General features: G+C 54.3%; 1 protein-coding gene across 2 annotated transcripts in view; it reads right to left on the reverse strand.

Annotated features, from left to right (window-relative positions):
* Window positions 1–18,585, reverse strand: part of LOC122545869 (Friend leukemia integration 1 transcription factor-like) — a 121,922-nt gene that overhangs the window by 83,593 nt on the left and 19,744 nt on the right. Inside the window, exon 2 of one of the 2 annotated variants that reach the window (XM_087981012.1) lies at window positions 1–19. This exon is cut by the window's left edge and continues 41 nt beyond it. The exons of the other annotated variant lie outside the window; for it this stretch is intronic. The gene's annotated coding sequence lies outside the window, so the exon portion shown is untranslated. The remainder of the gene's footprint in view (window positions 20–18,585) is intronic. 2 annotated transcript variants of the gene reach the window in all.

Here is an 18,585-nt window from a genome sequence, read left to right on the forward strand (position 1 = left end):
ACAGACTGTGGAGACGCACCTAGAAGGTTCAGAGCAAAGACTGAGATCACGCAGGTCAGGCAGAGACCAAGGCCTGGGATAGGACCAGTACACAGCAGCAGGAGGCCATTCGGCCCATCAATACCATTACGGCCATCCAGAATAAGACAGATCCCCACCAGCCTTCTCCCCAAAACCCCTGACCGAGCAAATGTTTACCTTCCCAATCGGATCGCGCTCACGATATCACTCTCTGACATTAGATCACGCACTGCAACCCGATCACTCTCGGGATCGAGCACACAGACACGGAATAGCACTCTGAAGCTGGATCACTCTCTGACAGCAGGATCACTCAGGGACAGCAGGATCACTCAAGGACAGCAGGATCACTCTCTGACAGCAGGATCACTCTCTGACAGCAGGATCACTCAGGGACAACAGGATCACTCAGGGACAGCAGGATCACTCAGGGACAGCAGGATCACTCTCTGACAGCAGGATCACTCAGGGACAGAAGGATCACTCAGGGACAGCAGGATCACTCAGGGACAGCAGGATCACTCTCTGACAGCAGGATCACTCAGGGACAGCAGGATCACTCAGGGACAGCAGGATCACTCTCTGACAGCAGGATCACTCAGGGACAGCAGGATCACTCCCTGACAGCAGGATCACTCAGAGACAGCAGGATCACACAGGGACAGCAGGATCACTCAGAGACAGCAGGATCACTCAGAGACAGCAGGATCACTCTGGGACAGCAGGATCACTCTCTGACAGCAGGATCACTCAGGGACAGCAGGATCACTCACTGACAGCAGGATCACTCACTGACAGCAGGATCGCTCAGGGACATCAGGATCACTCTCTGACAGCAGGATCACTCAGAGACAGCAGGATCACACAGGGACAGCAGGATCACTCAGAGACAGCAGGATCACTCTGGGACAGCAGGATCACTCTCTGACAGCAGGATCACTCAGGGACAGCAGGATCACTCACTGACAGCAGGATCACTCACTGACAGCAGGATCACTCTCTGACAGCAGGATCACTCAGGGACAGCAGGATCACTCAGGGACAGCAGGATCACTCTCTGACAGCAGGATCACTCAGGGACAGCAGGATCACTCCCTGACAGCAGGATCACTCAGAGACAGCAGGATCACACAGGGACAGCAGGATCACTCAGAGACAGCAGGATCACTCTGGGACAGCAGGATCACTCTGGGACAGCAGGATCACTCGCTGACAGCAGGATCACTCTCTGACAGCAGGATCACTCAGGGACAGCAGGATCACTCAGGGACAGCAGGATCACTCTCTGACAGCAGGATCACTCTCTGACAGCAGGATCACTCAGGGACAGCAGGATCACTCAGAGACAGCAGGATCACACAGGGACAGCAGGATTACTCACTGACAGCAGGATCACTCAGAGACAGCATGATCACTCTGGGACAGCAGGATCACTCTGGGACAGCAGGATCACTCTCTGACAGCAGGATCACTTAGAGAAAGCAGGATCACTTAGAGAAAGCAGGATCACTCTCTGACAGCAGGATCACTCTCTGACAGCAGGATCACTCAGGGACAGCAGGATCACTCCCTGACAGCAGGATCACTCTCTGACAGCAGGTTCACTCAGAGACAGCAGGATCACTCTCTGACAGCAGGATCACTCAGGGACAGCAGGATCAGTCACTGACAGCAGGATCACTCTCTGACAGCAGGATCACTCAGGGACAGCAGGGTCACTCTCTGACAGCAGGATCACTCAGGGACAGCAGGATCAGTCACTGACAGCAGGATCACTCTCTGACAGCAGGATCACTCAGGGACAGCAGGATCACTCAGAGACAGCAGGATCACTCAGGGACAGCAGGATCACTCAGGGACAGCAGGATCACTCAGAGACAGCAGGATCACTCAGGGAGAGCAGGATCACTCAGAGACAGCAGGATCACTCACTGACAGCAGGATCACTCAGAGACAGCAGGATCACTCAGAGACAGCAGGATGACTCAGGGACAGCAGGATCACTCTGGGACAGCAGGATCACTCTCTGACAGCAGGATCACTCAGGGACAGCAGGATCACTAAGGGACAGCAGGATCCCTCTCTAACAGCAGGATCACTCAGAGACAGCAGGATCACTCAGGGACAGCAGGATCACTCTCTGACAGCAGGATCACTCAGGTACAGCAGGATCACTCACTGACAGCAGGATCACTCTCTGACAGCAGGATCACTCAGGGACAGCAGGATCACTCAGGGACAACAGGATCACTCAGAGACAGCAGGATCACTCACTGACAGCAGGATCACTCAGAGACAGCAGGATCACTCTCTGACAGCAGGATCACTCAGGGACAGCAGGATCACTCTGGGACAGCAGGATCACTCTCTGACAGCAGGATCACTCAGGGACAGCAGGATCACTCAGGGACAGCAGGATCACTCTCTGACAGCCGGATCACTCAGAGACAGCAGGATCACTCTCTGACAGCAGGATCACTCTCTGACAGCAGGATCACTCAGAGACAGCAGGATCACTCAGAGACAGCAGGATCACTCTGGGACTGCAGGATCACTATCTGACAGCAGGAACACTCCCTGACAGCAGGATCACTCTCTGACAGCAGGATCACTCTCTGACAGCAGGATCACTCAGGGACAGCAGGCTCACTCTCTGACAGCAGGATCATTCAGGGACAGCAGGATCACTCACTGACAGCAGGATCACTCTGGGACAGCAGGATCACTCAGGGACAGCAGGATCACTCAGGGACAGCAGGATCACTCACTGACAGCAGGATCACTCAGGGACAGCAGGATCACTCAGAGACAGCAGGATCACTCAGGGACAGCAGGATCACTCAGAGACAGCAGGATCACTCAGGGACAGCAGGATCACTCAGAGACAGCAGGATCACTCACTGACAGCAGGATCACTCAGAGACAGCAGGATCACTCTCTGACAGCAGGATCACTCAGGGACAGCAGGATCACTCAGGGACAGCAGGATCACTCAGAGACAGCAGGATCACTCAGGGACAGCAGGATCACTCAGGGACAGCAGGATCACTCAGGGACAGCAGGATCACTCACTGACAGCAGGATCACTCAGGGACAGCAGGATCACTCAGAGACAGCAGGATCACTCAGGGACAGCAGGATCACTCAGAGACAGCAGGATCACTCAGGGACAGCAGGATCACTCAGAGACAGCAGGATCACTCACTGACAGCAGGATCACTCAGAGACAGCAGGATCACTCTCTGACAGCAGGATCACTCAGGGACAGCAGGATCACTCTGGGACAGCAGGATCACTCTCTGACAGCAGGATCACTCAGGGACAGCAGGATCACTCAGGGACAGCAGGATCACTCAGGGACAGCAGGATCACTCTCTGACAGCCGGATCACTCAGAGACAGCAGGATCACTCTCTGACAGCAGGATCACTCTCTGACAGCAGGATCACTCAGAGACAGCAGGATCACTCAGAGACAGCAGGATCACTCTGGGACAGCAGGATCACTATCTGACAGCAGGAACACTCCCTGACAGCAGGATCACTCTCTGACAGCAGGATCACTCTCTGACAGCAGGATCACTCAGGGACAGCAGGCTCACTCTCTGACAGCAGGATCATTCAGGGACAGCAGGATCACTCACTGACAGCAGGATCACTCTGGGACAGCAGGATCACTCAGGGACAGCAGGATCACTCAGGGACAGCAGGATCACTCACTGACAGCAGGATCACTCAGGGACAGCAGGATCACTCAGAGACAGCAGGATCACTCAGAGACAGCAGGATCACTCTCTAACAGCAGGATCACTCAGAGACAGCAGGATCACTCAGGGACAGCAGGATCACTCTCTGACAGCAGGATCACTCAGGGACAGCAGGATCACTCAGGGACAGCAGGATCACTCTCTGACAGCAGGATCACTCAGGGACAGCAGGATCACTCCCTGACAGCAGGATCACTCAGAGACAGCAGGATCACACAGGGACAGCAGGATCACTCAGAGACAGCAGGATCACTCAGAGACAGCAGGATCACTCTGGGACAGCAGGATCACTCTCTGACAGCAGGATCACTCACTGACAGCAGGATCACTCAGAGATAGCAGGATCACTCAGGGACAGCAGGATCACTCTCTGACAGCAGGATCACTTCGAGACAGCAGGATCACTCTCTGACAGCAGGATCACTCTCTGACAGCAGGATCACTCACTGACAGCAGAATCACTCAGAGACAGCAGGATCACTCAGGGAGAGCAGGATCACTCAGGGACAGCAGGATCACTCAGAGACAGCAGGATCACTCAGAGACAGCAGGATCACTCTCTGACAGCAGGATCACTCAGAGACAGCAGGATCACTCTCTGACAGCAGGATCACTCAGGGACAGCAGGATCACTCAGGGACAGCAGGATCACTCAGAGACAGCAGGATCACTCAGGGACAGCAGGATCACTCAAGGACAGCAGGACCATTCAGGGACAGCAGGATCACTCAGAGACAGCAGGATCACTCAGGGACAGCAGGACCACTGAGAGACAGCAGGAACACTCTCTGACAGCACGATCACTCACTGCCAGCAGGATCACTCACTGACATCAGGATCACTCTCTGTCAGCAGGATCACTGAGAGACAGCAAGATCACTCTCTGACAGCAGGATCACTCAGAGACAGCAGGATCACTCAGGGACAGCAGGATCACTCAGGGACAGCAGGATCACTCTCTGAAAGCAGGATCACTCACGGACAGCAGGATCATTCAGAGACAGCAGGATTACTCAGGGACAGCAGGATCACTCAGGGACAGCAGGATCACTCTCTGACAGCAGGATCACTCAGGGACAGCAGAATCATTCAGAGACAGCAGGATCACTCAGAGACAGCAGGATCACTCAGGGACAGCAGGATCACTCAGGGACAGCAGGATCACTCTCTGACAGCAGGATCACTCAGAGACAGCAGGATCACTCAGAGACAGCAGGATCACTCTCTGACAACAGGATCACTCTCTGACAGCAGGATCACTCTGGGACAGCAGGATCACTCTGGGACAGCAGGATCACTCAGGGACAGCAGGATCACTCACTGACAGCAGGATCACTCTCTGACAGCAGGATCACTCAGGGACAGCAGGATCACTCAGGGACAGCAGGATCACTCAGAGACAGCAGGATTACTCTCTGACAGCAGGATCATTCAGGGACAGCAGGATCACTCACTGACAGCAGGATCACTCTGGGACAGCAGGATCACTCAGGGACAGCAGGATCACTCAGGGACAGCAGGATCACTCACTGACAGCAGGATCACTCAGGGACAGCAGGATCACTCAGAGACAGCAGGATCACTCAGAGACAGCAGGATCACTCACTGACAGCAGGATCACTCAGGGACAGCAGGATCACTCAGGGACAGCAGGATCACTCTCTGACAGCAGGATCACTCAGGGACAGCAGGATCACTCTCTGACAGCAGGATCACTCAGAGACAGCAGGATCACTCAGGGACAGCAGGATCACTCAGAGACAGCAGGATCACTCAGGGACAGCAGGATCACTCAGGGACAGCAGGATCACTCAGGGACAGCAGGATCACTCTCTGACAGCAGGATCACTCACTGACAGCAGGATCACTCAGAGATAGCAGGATCACTCAGGGACAGCAGGATCACTCTCTGACAGCAGGATCACTTCGAGACAGCAGGATCACTCTCTGACAGCAGGATCACTCTCTGACAGCAGGATCACTCACTGACAGCAGAATCACTCAGAGACAGCAGGATCACTCAGGGAGAGCAGGATCACTCAGGGACAGCAGGATCACTCAGAGACAGCAGGATCACTCAGAGACAGCAGGATCACTCTCTGACAGCAGGATCACTCAGAGACAGCAGGATCACTCTCTGACAGCAGGATCACTCAGGGACAGCAGGATCACTCAGGGACAGCAGGATCACTCAGAGACAGCAGGATCACTCAGGGACAGCAGGATCACTCAAGGACAGCAGGATCATTCAGGGACAGCAGGATCACTCAGAGACAGCAGGATCACTCAGGGACAGCAGGACCACTGAGAGACAGCAGGATCACTCTCTGACAGCAGGATCACTCACTGACAGCAGGATCACTCACTGACAGCAGGATCACTCTCTGTCAGCAGGATCACTGAGAGACAGCAAGATCACTCTCTGACAGCAGGATCACTCAGAGACAGCAGGATCACTCAGGGACAGCAGGATCACTCAGGGACAGCAGGATCACTCTCTGAAAGCAGGATCACTCACGGACAGCAGGATCATTCAGAGACAGCAGGATTACTCAAGAACAGCAGGATCACTCAGGGACAGCAGGATCACTCTCTGACAGCAGGATCACTCAGGGACAGCAGGATCACTCTCTGACAGCAGGATCACTCAGAGACAGCAGGATCACTCAGGGACAGCAGGATCACTCAGGGACAGCAGGATCACTCTCTGACAGCAGGATCACTCAGAGACAGCAGGATCACTCAGAGACAGCAGGATCACTCTCTGACAACAGGATCACTCTCTGACAGCAGGATCACTCTGGGACAGCAGGATCACTCAGGGACAGCAGGATCACTCAGGGACAGCAGGATCACTCTCTGACAGCAGGATCACTCTCTGACAGCAGGATCACTCAGGGACAGCAGGATCACTCAGAGACAGCAGGATCACACAGAGACAGCAGGATTACTCTCTGACAGCAGGATCACTCAGAGACAGCAGGATCACTCAGGGACAGCAGGATCACTCAGGGACAGCAGGATCACTCTCTGACAGCAGGATCACTCAGGGACAGTAGGATCACTCTCTGACAGCAGGATCACTCAGAGACAGCAGGATCACTCAGAGACAGCAGGATCACTCTCTGACAGCAGGATCACTCAGGGACAGCAGGATCACTCAGGGACAGCAGGGTCACTCACTGACAGCAGGATCACTCAGAGACAGCAGGATCACTCTCTGACAGCAGGATCACTCAGGGACAGCAGGATCACTCAGAGACAGCAGGATCACTCTCTGACAGCAGGATCACTCAGGGACAGCAGGATCACTCAGGGACAGCAGGGTCACTCACTGACAGCAGGATCACTCAGAGACAGCAGGATCACTCTCTGACAGCAGGATCACTCAGGGACAGCAGGATCACTCAGAGACAGCAGGATCACTCAGGGACAGCAGGATCACTCAGGGACAGCAGGATCACTCAAGGACAGCAGGATCACTCAGAGACAGCAGGATCACTCAGAGACAGCAGGATCACTCAGGGACAGCAGGATCACTCAGAGACAACAGGATGACTCAGAGACACGAGGATCACTCAGAGACAGCAGGATCACTCTCGGACAGCAGGATCACTCTCTGACAGCAGGATCACTCTCTGACAGCAGGATCACTCAGGGACAGCAGGATCACTCTCTGACAGCAGGATCACTCAGGGACAGCAGGATCACTCTCTGACGACAGGATCATTCTCTGACAGCAGGATCACTCAGGGACAGCAGGATCACTCAGGGACAGCAGGATTACTCTCTGACAGCTGGTTCACTCAGGGACAGCAGGATCACTCTCTGACAGCAGGATCACTCAGGGACAGCAGGATCACTCAGAGACAGCAGGATCACTCTGGGACAGCAGGATCACTCAGGGACAGCAGGATCACTCAGAGACAGCAGGATCACTCACTGACAGCAGGATCACTCAGAGACAGCAGGATCACTCCCTGACAGCAGGATCACTCTCTGACAGCAGGATCACTCTCTGACAGCAGGATCACTCAGGGACAGCAGGATCACTCAGAGACAGTAGGATCACTCAGAGACAGCAGGATCACTCTGGGACAGCAGGATCACTCTGACAGCAGGATCACTCACTGACAGCAGGATCACTCTCTGACAGCAGGATCACTCTCTGACAGCAGGATCACTCAGGGACAGCAGGATCACTCAGGGACAGCAGGATCACTCACTGACAGCAGGATCACTCAGGGACAGCAGGATCACTCAGAGACAGCAGGATCACTCAGAGACAGCAGGATCACTCTCTAACAGCAGGATCACTCAGAGACAGCAGGATCACTCAGGGACAGCGGGATCACTCAGAGACAGCAGGATCACTCAGAGACAGCAGGATCACTCTCTGACAGCAGGATCACTCTCTGACAGCAGGATCACTCTCTGACAGCAGGATCACTCAGGGACAGCAGGCTCACTCTCTGACAGCAGGATCACTCAGAGACAGCAGGATCACTCAGGGACAGCAGGATCACTCAGGGACAGCAGGATCACTCTCTGACAGCAGGATCACTCAGGGACAGTAGGATCACTCTCTGACAGCAGGATCACTCAGAGACAGCAGGATCACTCAGAGACAGCAGGATCACTCTCTGACAGCAGGATCACTCAGGGACAGCAGGATCACTCAGGGACAGCAGGGTCACTCACTGACAGCAGGATCACTCAGAGACAGCAGGATCACTCTCTGACAGCAGGGTCACTCAGGGACAGCAGGATCACTCAGAGACAGCAGGATCACTGTCTGACAGCAGGATCACTCAGGGACAGCAGGATCACTCAGAGACAGCAGGATCACTCAGGGACAGCAGGATCACTCAGGGACAGCAGGATCACTCAAGGACAGCAGGATCACTCAGAGACAGCAGGATCACTCAGAGACAGCAGGATCACTCAGGGACAGCAGGATCACTCAGAGACAACAGGATGACTCAGAGACACGAGGATCACTCAGAGACAGCAGGATCACTCTCGGACAGCAGGATCACTCTCTGACAGCAGGATCACTCACTGACAGCAGGATCACTCTCTGACAGCAGGATCACTCAGGGACAGCAGGATCACTCTCTGACAGCAGGATCACTCAGGGACAGCAGGATCACTCTCTGACGACAGGATCATTCTCTGACAGCAGGATCACTCAGGGACAGCAGGATCACTCAGGGACAGCAGGATTACTCTCTGACAGCTGGTTCACTCAGGGACAGCAGGATCACTCTCTGACAGCAGGATCACTCAGGGACAGCAGGATCACTCAGAGACAGCAGGATCACTCTGGGACAGCAGGATCACTCAGGGACAGCAGGATCACTCAGAGACAGCAGGATCACTCACTGACAGCAGGATCACTCAGAGACAGCAGGATCACTCCCTGACAGCAGGATCACTCTCTGACAGCAGGATCACTCTCTGACAGCAGGATCACTCAGGGACAGCAGGATCACTCAGAGACAGTAGGATCACTCAGAGACAGCAGGATCACTCTGGGACAGCAGGATCACTCTGACAGCAGGATCACTCACTGACAGCAGGATCACTCTCTGACAGCAGGATCACTCTCTGACAGCAGGATCACTCAGGGACAGCAGGATCACTCAGCGACAGCAGGATCACTCACTGACAGCAGGATCACTCAGGGACAGCAGGATCACTCAGAGACAGCAGGATCACTCAGAGACAGCAGGATCACTCTCTAACAGCAGGATCACTCAGAGACAGCAGGATCACTCAGGGACAGCGGGATCACTCAGAGACAGCAGGATCACTCAGAGACAGCAGGATCACTCAGAGACAGCAGGATCACTCTCTGACAGCAGGATCACTCTCTGACAGCAGGATCACTCTCTGACAGCAGGATCACTCAGGGACAGCAGGCTCACTCTCTGACAGCAGGATCACTCAGAGACAGCAGGATCACTCAGAGACAGCAGGATGACTCAGGGACAGCAGGATCACTCTGGGACAGCAGGATCACTCTCTGACAGCAGGATCACTCAGGGACAGCAGGATCACTAAGGGACAGCAGGATCCCTCTCTGACAGCAGGATCACTCTCTGACAGCAGGATCACTCAGGGACAGCAGGATCACTCTCTGACAGCAGGATCACTCAGGGACAGCAGGATCACTCACTGACAGCAGGATCACTCTCTGACAGCAGGATCACTCAGGGACAGCAGGATCACTCAGGGACAGCAGGATCACTCAGAGACAGCAGGATCACTCAGGGACAGCAGGATCACTCTCTGACAGCAGGATCACTCAGGGACAGCAGGATCACTCAGAGACAGCAGGATCACTCAATGACAGCAGGATCACTCAGAGACAGCAGGATCACTCAGAGACAGCAGGATCACTCAGGGACAGCAGGATCACTCTGGGACAGCAGGATCACTCTCTGACAGCAGGATCACTCAGGGACAGCAGGATCACTCAGGGACAGCAGGATCACTCAGGGACAGCAGGATCACTCTCTGACAGCCGGATCACTCAGAGACAGCAGGATCACTCTCTGACAGCAGGATCACTCAGGGACAGCAGGATCACTCAGAGACAGCAGGATCACTCAGAGACAGCAGGATCACTCTGGGACAGCAGGATCACTATCTGACAGCAGGAACACTCCCTGACAGCAGGATCACTCTCTGACAGCAGGATCACTCTCTGACAGCAGGATCACTCAGGGACAGCAGGCTCACTCTCTGACAGCAGGATCATTCAGGGACAGCAGGATCACTCACTGACAGCAGGATCACTCTGGGACAGCAGGATCACTCAGGGACAGCAGGATCACTCAGGGACAGCAGGATCACTCACTGACAGCAGGATCACTCAGGGACAGCAGGATCACTCAGAGACAGCAGGATCACTCAGAGACAGCAGGATCACTCAGAGACAGCAGGATCACTCTCTGACAGCAGGATCACTCAGGGACAGCAGGATCACTCAGGGACAACAGGATCACTCTCTGACAGCAGGATCACTCAGGGACAGCAGGATCACTCTCTGACAGCAGGATCACTCAGAGACAGCAGGATCACTCAGAGACAGCAGGATCACTCAGAGACAGCAGGATCACTCAGAGACAGCAGGATCACTCTCTAACAGCAGGATCACTCAGAGACAGCAGGATCACTCAGGGACAGCAGGATCACTCAGGGACAGCAGGATCACTCAGAGACAGCAGGATCACTCAGGGACAGCAGGATCACTCTCTGACAGCAGGATCACTCAGGGACAGCAGGATCACTCAGAGACAGCAGGATCACTCAGGGACAGCAGGATCACTCAGGGACAGCAGGATCACTCTCTGACAGCAGGATCACTCACTGACAGCAGGATCACACAGAGATAGCAGGATCACTCAGGGACAGCAGGATCACTCTCTGACAGCAGGATCACTTCGAGACAGCAGGATCACTCTCTGACAGCAGGATCACTCTCTGACAGCAGGATCACTCACTGACAGCAGAATCACTCAGAGACAGCAGGATCACACAGGGAGAGCAGGATCACTCAGGGACAGCAGGATCACTCAGAGACAGCAGGATCACTCAGAGACAGCAGGATCACTCTCTGACAGCAGGATCACTCAGAGACAGCAGGATCACTCTCTGACAGCAGGATCACTCAGAGACAGCAGGATCACTCAGAGACAGCAGGATCACTCTCTGACAACAGGATCACTCTCTGACAGCAGGATCACTCTGGGACAGCAGGATCACTCTGGGACAGCAGGATCACTCAGGGACAGCAGGATCACTCACTGACAGCAGGATCACTCTCTGACAGCAGGATCACTCAGGGACAGCAGGATCACTCAGGGACAGCAGGATCACTCAGAGACAGCAGGATTACTCTCTGACAGCAGGATCATTCAGGGACAGCAGGATCACTCACTGACAGCAGGATCACTCTGGGACAGCAGGATCACTCAGGGACAGCAGGATCACTCAGGGACAGCAGGATCACTCACTGACAGCAGGATCACTCAGGGACAGCAGGATCACTCAGAGACAGCAAGATCACTCAGAGACAGCAGGATCACTCTCTGACAGCAGGATCACTCAGGGACAGCAGGATCACTCAGGGACAGCAGGATCACTCTCTGACAGCAGGATCACTCAGGGACAGCAGGATCACTCTCTGACAGCAGGATCACTCAGAGACAGCAGGATCACTCAGAGACAGCAGGATCACTCAGGGACAGCAGGATCACTCAGAGACAGCAGGATCACTCAGGGACAGCAGGATCACTCAGGGACAGCAGGATCACTCAGGGACAGCAGGATCACTCTCTGACAGCAGGATCACTCACTGACAGCAGGATCACTCAGAGATAGCAGGATCACTCAGGGACAGCAGGATCACTCTCTGACAGCAGGATCACTTCGAGACAGCAGGATCACTCTCTGACAGCAGGATCACTCTCTGACAGCAGGATCACTCAGTGACAGCAGAATCACTCAGAGACAGCAGGATCACTCAGGGAGAGCAGGATCACTCAGGGACAGCAGGATCACTCAGAGACAGCAGGATCACTCAGAGACAGCAGGATCACTCTCTCACAGCAGGATCACTCAGAGACAGCAGGATCACTCTCTGACAGCAGGATCACTCAGGGACAGCAGGATCACTCAGGGACAGCAGGATCACTCAGAGACAGCAGGATCACTCAGGGACAGCAGGATCACTCAAGGACAGCAGGATCATTCAGGGACAGCAGGATCACTCAGAGACAGCAGGATCACTCAGGGACAGCAGGACCACTGAGAGACAGCAGGATCACTCTCTGACAGCAGGATCACTCACTGACAGCAGGATCACTCACTGACAGCAGGATCACTCTCTGTCAGCAGGATCACTGAGAGACAGCAAGATCACTCTCTGACAGCAGGATCACTCAGAGACAGCAGGATCACTCAGGGACAGCAGGATCACTCAGGGACAGCAGGATCACTCTCTGAAAGCAGGATCACTCACGGACAGCAGGATCATTCAGAGACAGCAGGATTACTCAGGGACAGCAGGATCACTCAGGGACAGCAGGATCACTCAGAGACAGCAGGATCACTCAGGGACAGCAGAATCACTCAGAGACAGCAGGATCACTCAGAGACAGCAGGATCACTCAGGGATAGCAGGATCACTCAGGGACAGCAGGATCACTCTCTGACAGCAGGATCACTTAGAGACAGCAGGATCACTCAGAGACAGCAGGATTACTCTCTGACAACAGGATCACTCTCTGACAGCAGGATCACTCTGGGACAGCAGGATCACTCAGGGACAGCAGGATCACTCACTGACAGCAGGATCACTCTCTGACAGCAGGATCACTCAGGGACAGCAGGATCACTCAGGGACAGCAGGATCACTCAGAGACAGCAGGATTACTCTCTGACAGCAGGATCACTCAGAGACAGCAGGATCACTCAGGGACAGCAGGATCACTCAGGGACAGCAGGATCACTCTCTGACAGCAGGATCACTCAGGGACAGTAGGATCACTCTCTGACAGCAGGATCACTCAGAGACAGCAGGATCACTCTCTGACAGCAGGATCACTCAGGGATAGCAGGATCACTCAGGGACAGCAGGATCACTCTCTGACAGCAGGATCACTCAGGGACAGTAGGATCACTCTCTGACAGCAGGATCACTCAGGGACAGCAGATTCACTCAGGGACAGCAGGGTCACTCACTGACAGCAGGATCACTCAGAGACAGCAGGATCACTCTCTGACAGCAGGGTCACTCAGGGACAGCAGGATCACTCAGAGACAGCAGGATCACTCTCTGACAGCAGGATCACTCAGGGACAGCAGGATCACTCTCTGACAGCAGGATCACTCAGGGACAGCAGGATCACTCAAGGACAGCAGGATCACTCTCTGACAGCAGGATCACTCAGGGACAGCAGGATCACTCTCTGACAGCAGGATCACTCAGAGACAGCAGGATCACTGTCTGACAGCAGGATCACTCAGGGACAGCAGGATCACTCAGGGACAGCAGCATCACTCTCTGACAGCAGGATCACTCAGGGACAGCAGGATCACTCAAGGACAGCAGGATCACTCAGAGACAGCAGGATCACTCAGAGACAGCAGGATCACTCAGGGACAGCAGGATCACTCAGGGACAGCAGGATCACTCAGAGACAACAGGATGACTCAGAGACACGAGGATCACTCAGAGACAGCAGGATCACTCTCGGACAGCAGGATCACTCTCTGACAGCAGGATCACTCTCTGACAGCAGGATCACTCTCTGACAGCAGGATCACTCAGGGACAGCAGGATCACTCTCTGACAGCAGGATCACTCAGGGACAGCAGGATCACTCTCTGACGACAGGATCATTCTCTGACAGCAGGATCACTCAGGGACAGCAGGATCACTCAGGGACAGCAGGATTACTTTCTGACAGCTGGTTCACTCAGGGACAGCAGGATCACTCTCTGACAGCAGGATCACTCAGGGACAGCAGGATCACTCAGAGACAGCAGGATCACTCTGGGACAGCAGGATCACTCAGGGACAGCAGGATCACTCAGAGACAGCAGGATCACTCACTGACAGCAGGATCACTCAGAGACAGCAGGATCGCTCCCTGACAGCAGGATCACTCTCTGACAGCAGGATCACTCTCTGACAGCAGGATCACTCAGGGACAGCAGGATCACTCAGAGACAGTAGGATCACTCAGAGACAGCAGGATCACTCTGGGACAGCAGGATCACTCTGACAGCAGGATCACTCACTGACAGCAGGATCACTCTCTGACAGCAGGATCACTCTCTGACAGCAGGATCACTCAGGGACAGCAGGATCACTCAGGGAAAGCAGGATCACTCACTGACAGCAGGATCACTCTCTGACAGCAGGATCACTCAGAGACAGCAGGATCACTCAGAGACAGCAGGATCACTCTCTAACAGCAGGATCACTCAGAGACAGCAGGATCACTCAGGGACAGCGGGATCACTCAGAGACAGCAGGATCACTCAGAGACAGCAGGATCACTCTCTGACAGCAGGATCACTCTCTGACAGCAGGATCACTCAGGGACAGCAGGCTCACTCTCTGACAGCAGGATCACTCAGAGACAGCAGGATCACTCAGAGACAGCAGGATGACTCAGGGACAGCAGGATCACTCTGGGACAGCAGGATCACTCTCTGACAGCAGGATCACTAAGGGACAGCAGGATCACTAAGGGACAGCAGGATCCCTCTCTGACAGCAGGATCACTCTCTGACAGCAGGATCACTCACTGACAGCAGGATCACTCTCTGACAGCAGGATCACTCAGGGACAGCAGGATCACTCACTGACAGCAGGATCACTCTCTGACAGCAGGATCACTCAGGGACAGCAGGATCAGTCACTGACAGCAGGATCACTCTCTGACAGCAGGATCACTCAGGGACAGCAGGATCACTCAGAGACAGCAGGATCACTCAGGGACAGCAGGATCACTCAGAGACAGCAGGATCACTCACTGACAGCAGGATCACTCAGAGACAGCAGGATCACTCAGAGACAGCAGGATCACTCAGGGACAGCAGGATCACTCTGGGACAGCAGGATCACTCTCTGACAGCAGGATCACTCAGGGACAGCAGGATCACTCAGGGACAGCAGGATCACTCAGGGACAGCAGGATCACTCTCGGACAGCAGGATCACTCTCTGACAGCAGGATCACTCTCTGACAGCAGGATCACTCTCTGACAGCAGGATCACTCAGGGACAGCAGGATCACTCTCTGACAGCAGGATCACTCAGGGACAGCAGGATCACTCTCTGACGACAGGATCATTCTCTGACAGCAGGATCACTCAGGGACAGCAGGATCACTCAGGGACAGCAGGATTACTCTCTGACAGCTGGTTCACTCAGGGACAGCAGGATCACTCTCTGACAGCAGGATCACTCAGGGACAGCAGGATCACTCAGAGACAGCAGGATCACTCTGGGACAGCAGGATCACTCAGGGACAGCAGGATCACTCAGAGACAGCAGGATCACTCACTGACAGCAGGATCACTCAGAGACAGCAGGATCACTCCCTGACAGCAGGATCACTCTCTGACAGCAGGATCACTCTCTGACAGCAGGATCACTCAGGGACAGCAGGATCACTCAGAGACAGTAGGATCACTCAGAGACAGCAGGATCACTCTGGGACAGCAGGATCACTCTGACAGCAGGATCACTCACTGACAGCAGGATCACTCTCTGACAGCAGGATCACTCTCTGACAGCAGGATCACTCAGGGACAGCAGGATCACTCAGGGACAGCAGGATCACTCACTGACAGCAGGATCACTCAGGGACAGCAGGATCACTCAGAGACAGCAGGATCACTCAGAGACAGCAGGATCACTCTCTAACAGCAGGATCACTCAGAGACAGCAGGATCACTCAGGGACAGCGGGATCACTCAGAGACAGCAGGATCACTCAGAGACAGCAGGATCACTCTCTGACAGCAGGATCACTCTCTGACAGCAGGATCACTCAGGGACAGCAGGCTCACTCTCTGACAGCAGGATCACTCAGAGACAGCAGGATCACTCAGAGACAGCAGGATGACTCAGGGACAGCAGGATCACTCTGGGACAGCAGGATCACTCTCTGACAGCAGGATCACTCAGGGACAGCAGGATCACTCTCTGACAGCAGGATCACTCAGGGACAGCAGGATCACTCACTGACAGCAGGATCACTCTCTGACAGCAGGATCACTCAGGGACAGCAGGATCACTCAGGGACAGCAGGATCACTCAGAGACAGCAGGATCACTCAGGGACAGCAGGATCACTCTCTGACAGCAGGATCACTCAGGGACAGCAGGATCACTCAGAGACAGCAGGATCACTCACTGACAGCAGGATCACTCAGAGACAGCAGGATCACTCAGAGACAGCAGGATCACTCAGGGACAGCAGGATCACTCTGGGACAGCAGGATCACTCTCTGACAGCAGGATCACTCAGGGACAGCAGGATCACTCAGGGACAGCAGGATCACTCAGGGACAGCAGGATCACTCTCTGACAGCCGGATCACTCAGAGACAGCAGGATCACTCTCTGACAGCAGGATCACTCAGGGACAGCAGGATCACTCAGAGACAGCAGGATCACTCAGAGACAGCAGGATCACTCTGGGACAGCAGGATCACTATCTGACAGCAGGAACACTCCCTGACAGCAGGATCACTCTCTGACAGCAGGATCACTCTCTGACAGCAGGATCACTCAGGGACAGCAGGCTCACTCTCTGACAGCAGGATCATTCAGGGACAGCAGGATCACTCACTGACAGCAGGATCACTCTGGGACAGCAGGATCACTCAGGGACAGCAGGATCACTCAGGGACAGCAGGATCACTCACTGACAGCAGGATCACTCAGGGACAGCAGGATCACTCAGAGACAGCAGGATCACTCAGAGACAGCAGGATCACTCAGAGACAGCAGGATCACTCTCTGACAGCAGGATCACTCAGGGACAGCAGGATCACTCAGGGACAACAGGATCACTCTCTGACAGCAGGATCACTCAGGGACAGCAGGATCACTCTCTGACAGCAGGATCACTCAGAGACAGCAGGATCACTCAGAGACAGCAGGATCACTCAGGGACAGCAGGATCACTCAGAGACAGCAGGATCACTCAGGGACAGCAGGATCACTCAGGGACAGCAGGATCACTCTCTGACAGCAGGATCACTCACTGACAGCAGGATCACACAGAGATAGCAGGATCACTCAGGGACAGCAGGATCACTCTCTGACAGCAGGATCACTTCGAGACAGCAGGATCACTCTCTGACAGCAGGATCACTCTCTGACAGCAGGATCACTCACTGACAGCAGAATCACTCAGAGACAGCAGGATCACACAGGGAGAGCAGGATCACTCAGGGACAGCAGGATCACTCAGAGACAGCAGGATCACTCAGAGACAGCAGGATCACTCTCTGACAGCAGGATCACTCAGAGACAGCAGGATCACTCTCTGACAGCAGGATCACTCAGAGACAGCAGGATCACTCAGAGACAGCAGGATCACTCTCTGACAACAGGATCACTCTCTGACAGCAGGATCACTCTGGGACAGCAGGATCACTCTGGGACAGCAGGATCACTCAGGGACAGCAGGATCACTCACTGACAGCAGGATCACTCTCTGACAGCAGGATCACTCAGGGACAGCAGGATCACTCAGGGACAGCAGGATCACTCAGAGACAGCAGGATTACTCTCTGACAGCAGGATCATTCAGGGACAGCAGGATCACTCACTGACAGCAGGATCACTCTGGGACAGCAGGATCACTCAGGGACAGCAGGATCACTCAGGGACAGCAGGATCACTCACTGACAGCAGGATCACTCAGGGACAGCAGGATCACTCAGAGACAGCAAGATCACTCAGAGACAGCAGGATCACTCTCTGACAGCAGGATCACTCAGGGACAGCAGGATCACTCAGGGACAGCAGGATCACTCTCTGACAGCAGGATCACTCAGGGACAGCAGGATCACTCTCTGACAGCAGGATCACTCAGAGACAGCAGGATCACTCAGAGACAGCAGGATCACTCAGGGACAGCAGGATCACTCAGAGACAGCAGGATCACTCAGGGACAGCAGGATCACTCAGGGACAGCAGGATCACTCAGGGACAGCAGGATCACTCTCTGACAGCAGGATCACTCACTGACAGCAGGATCAC

The sequence above is a fragment of the Chiloscyllium plagiosum genome, unplaced genomic scaffold (genome assembly GCF_037043375.1).
Source record: "Chiloscyllium plagiosum isolate Xiang-an unplaced genomic scaffold, Cpla_swu_hap1 HiC_scaffold_38, whole genome shotgun sequence".
NCBI lineage: Eukaryota > Metazoa > Chordata > Chondrichthyes > Orectolobiformes > Hemiscylliidae > Chiloscyllium > Chiloscyllium plagiosum.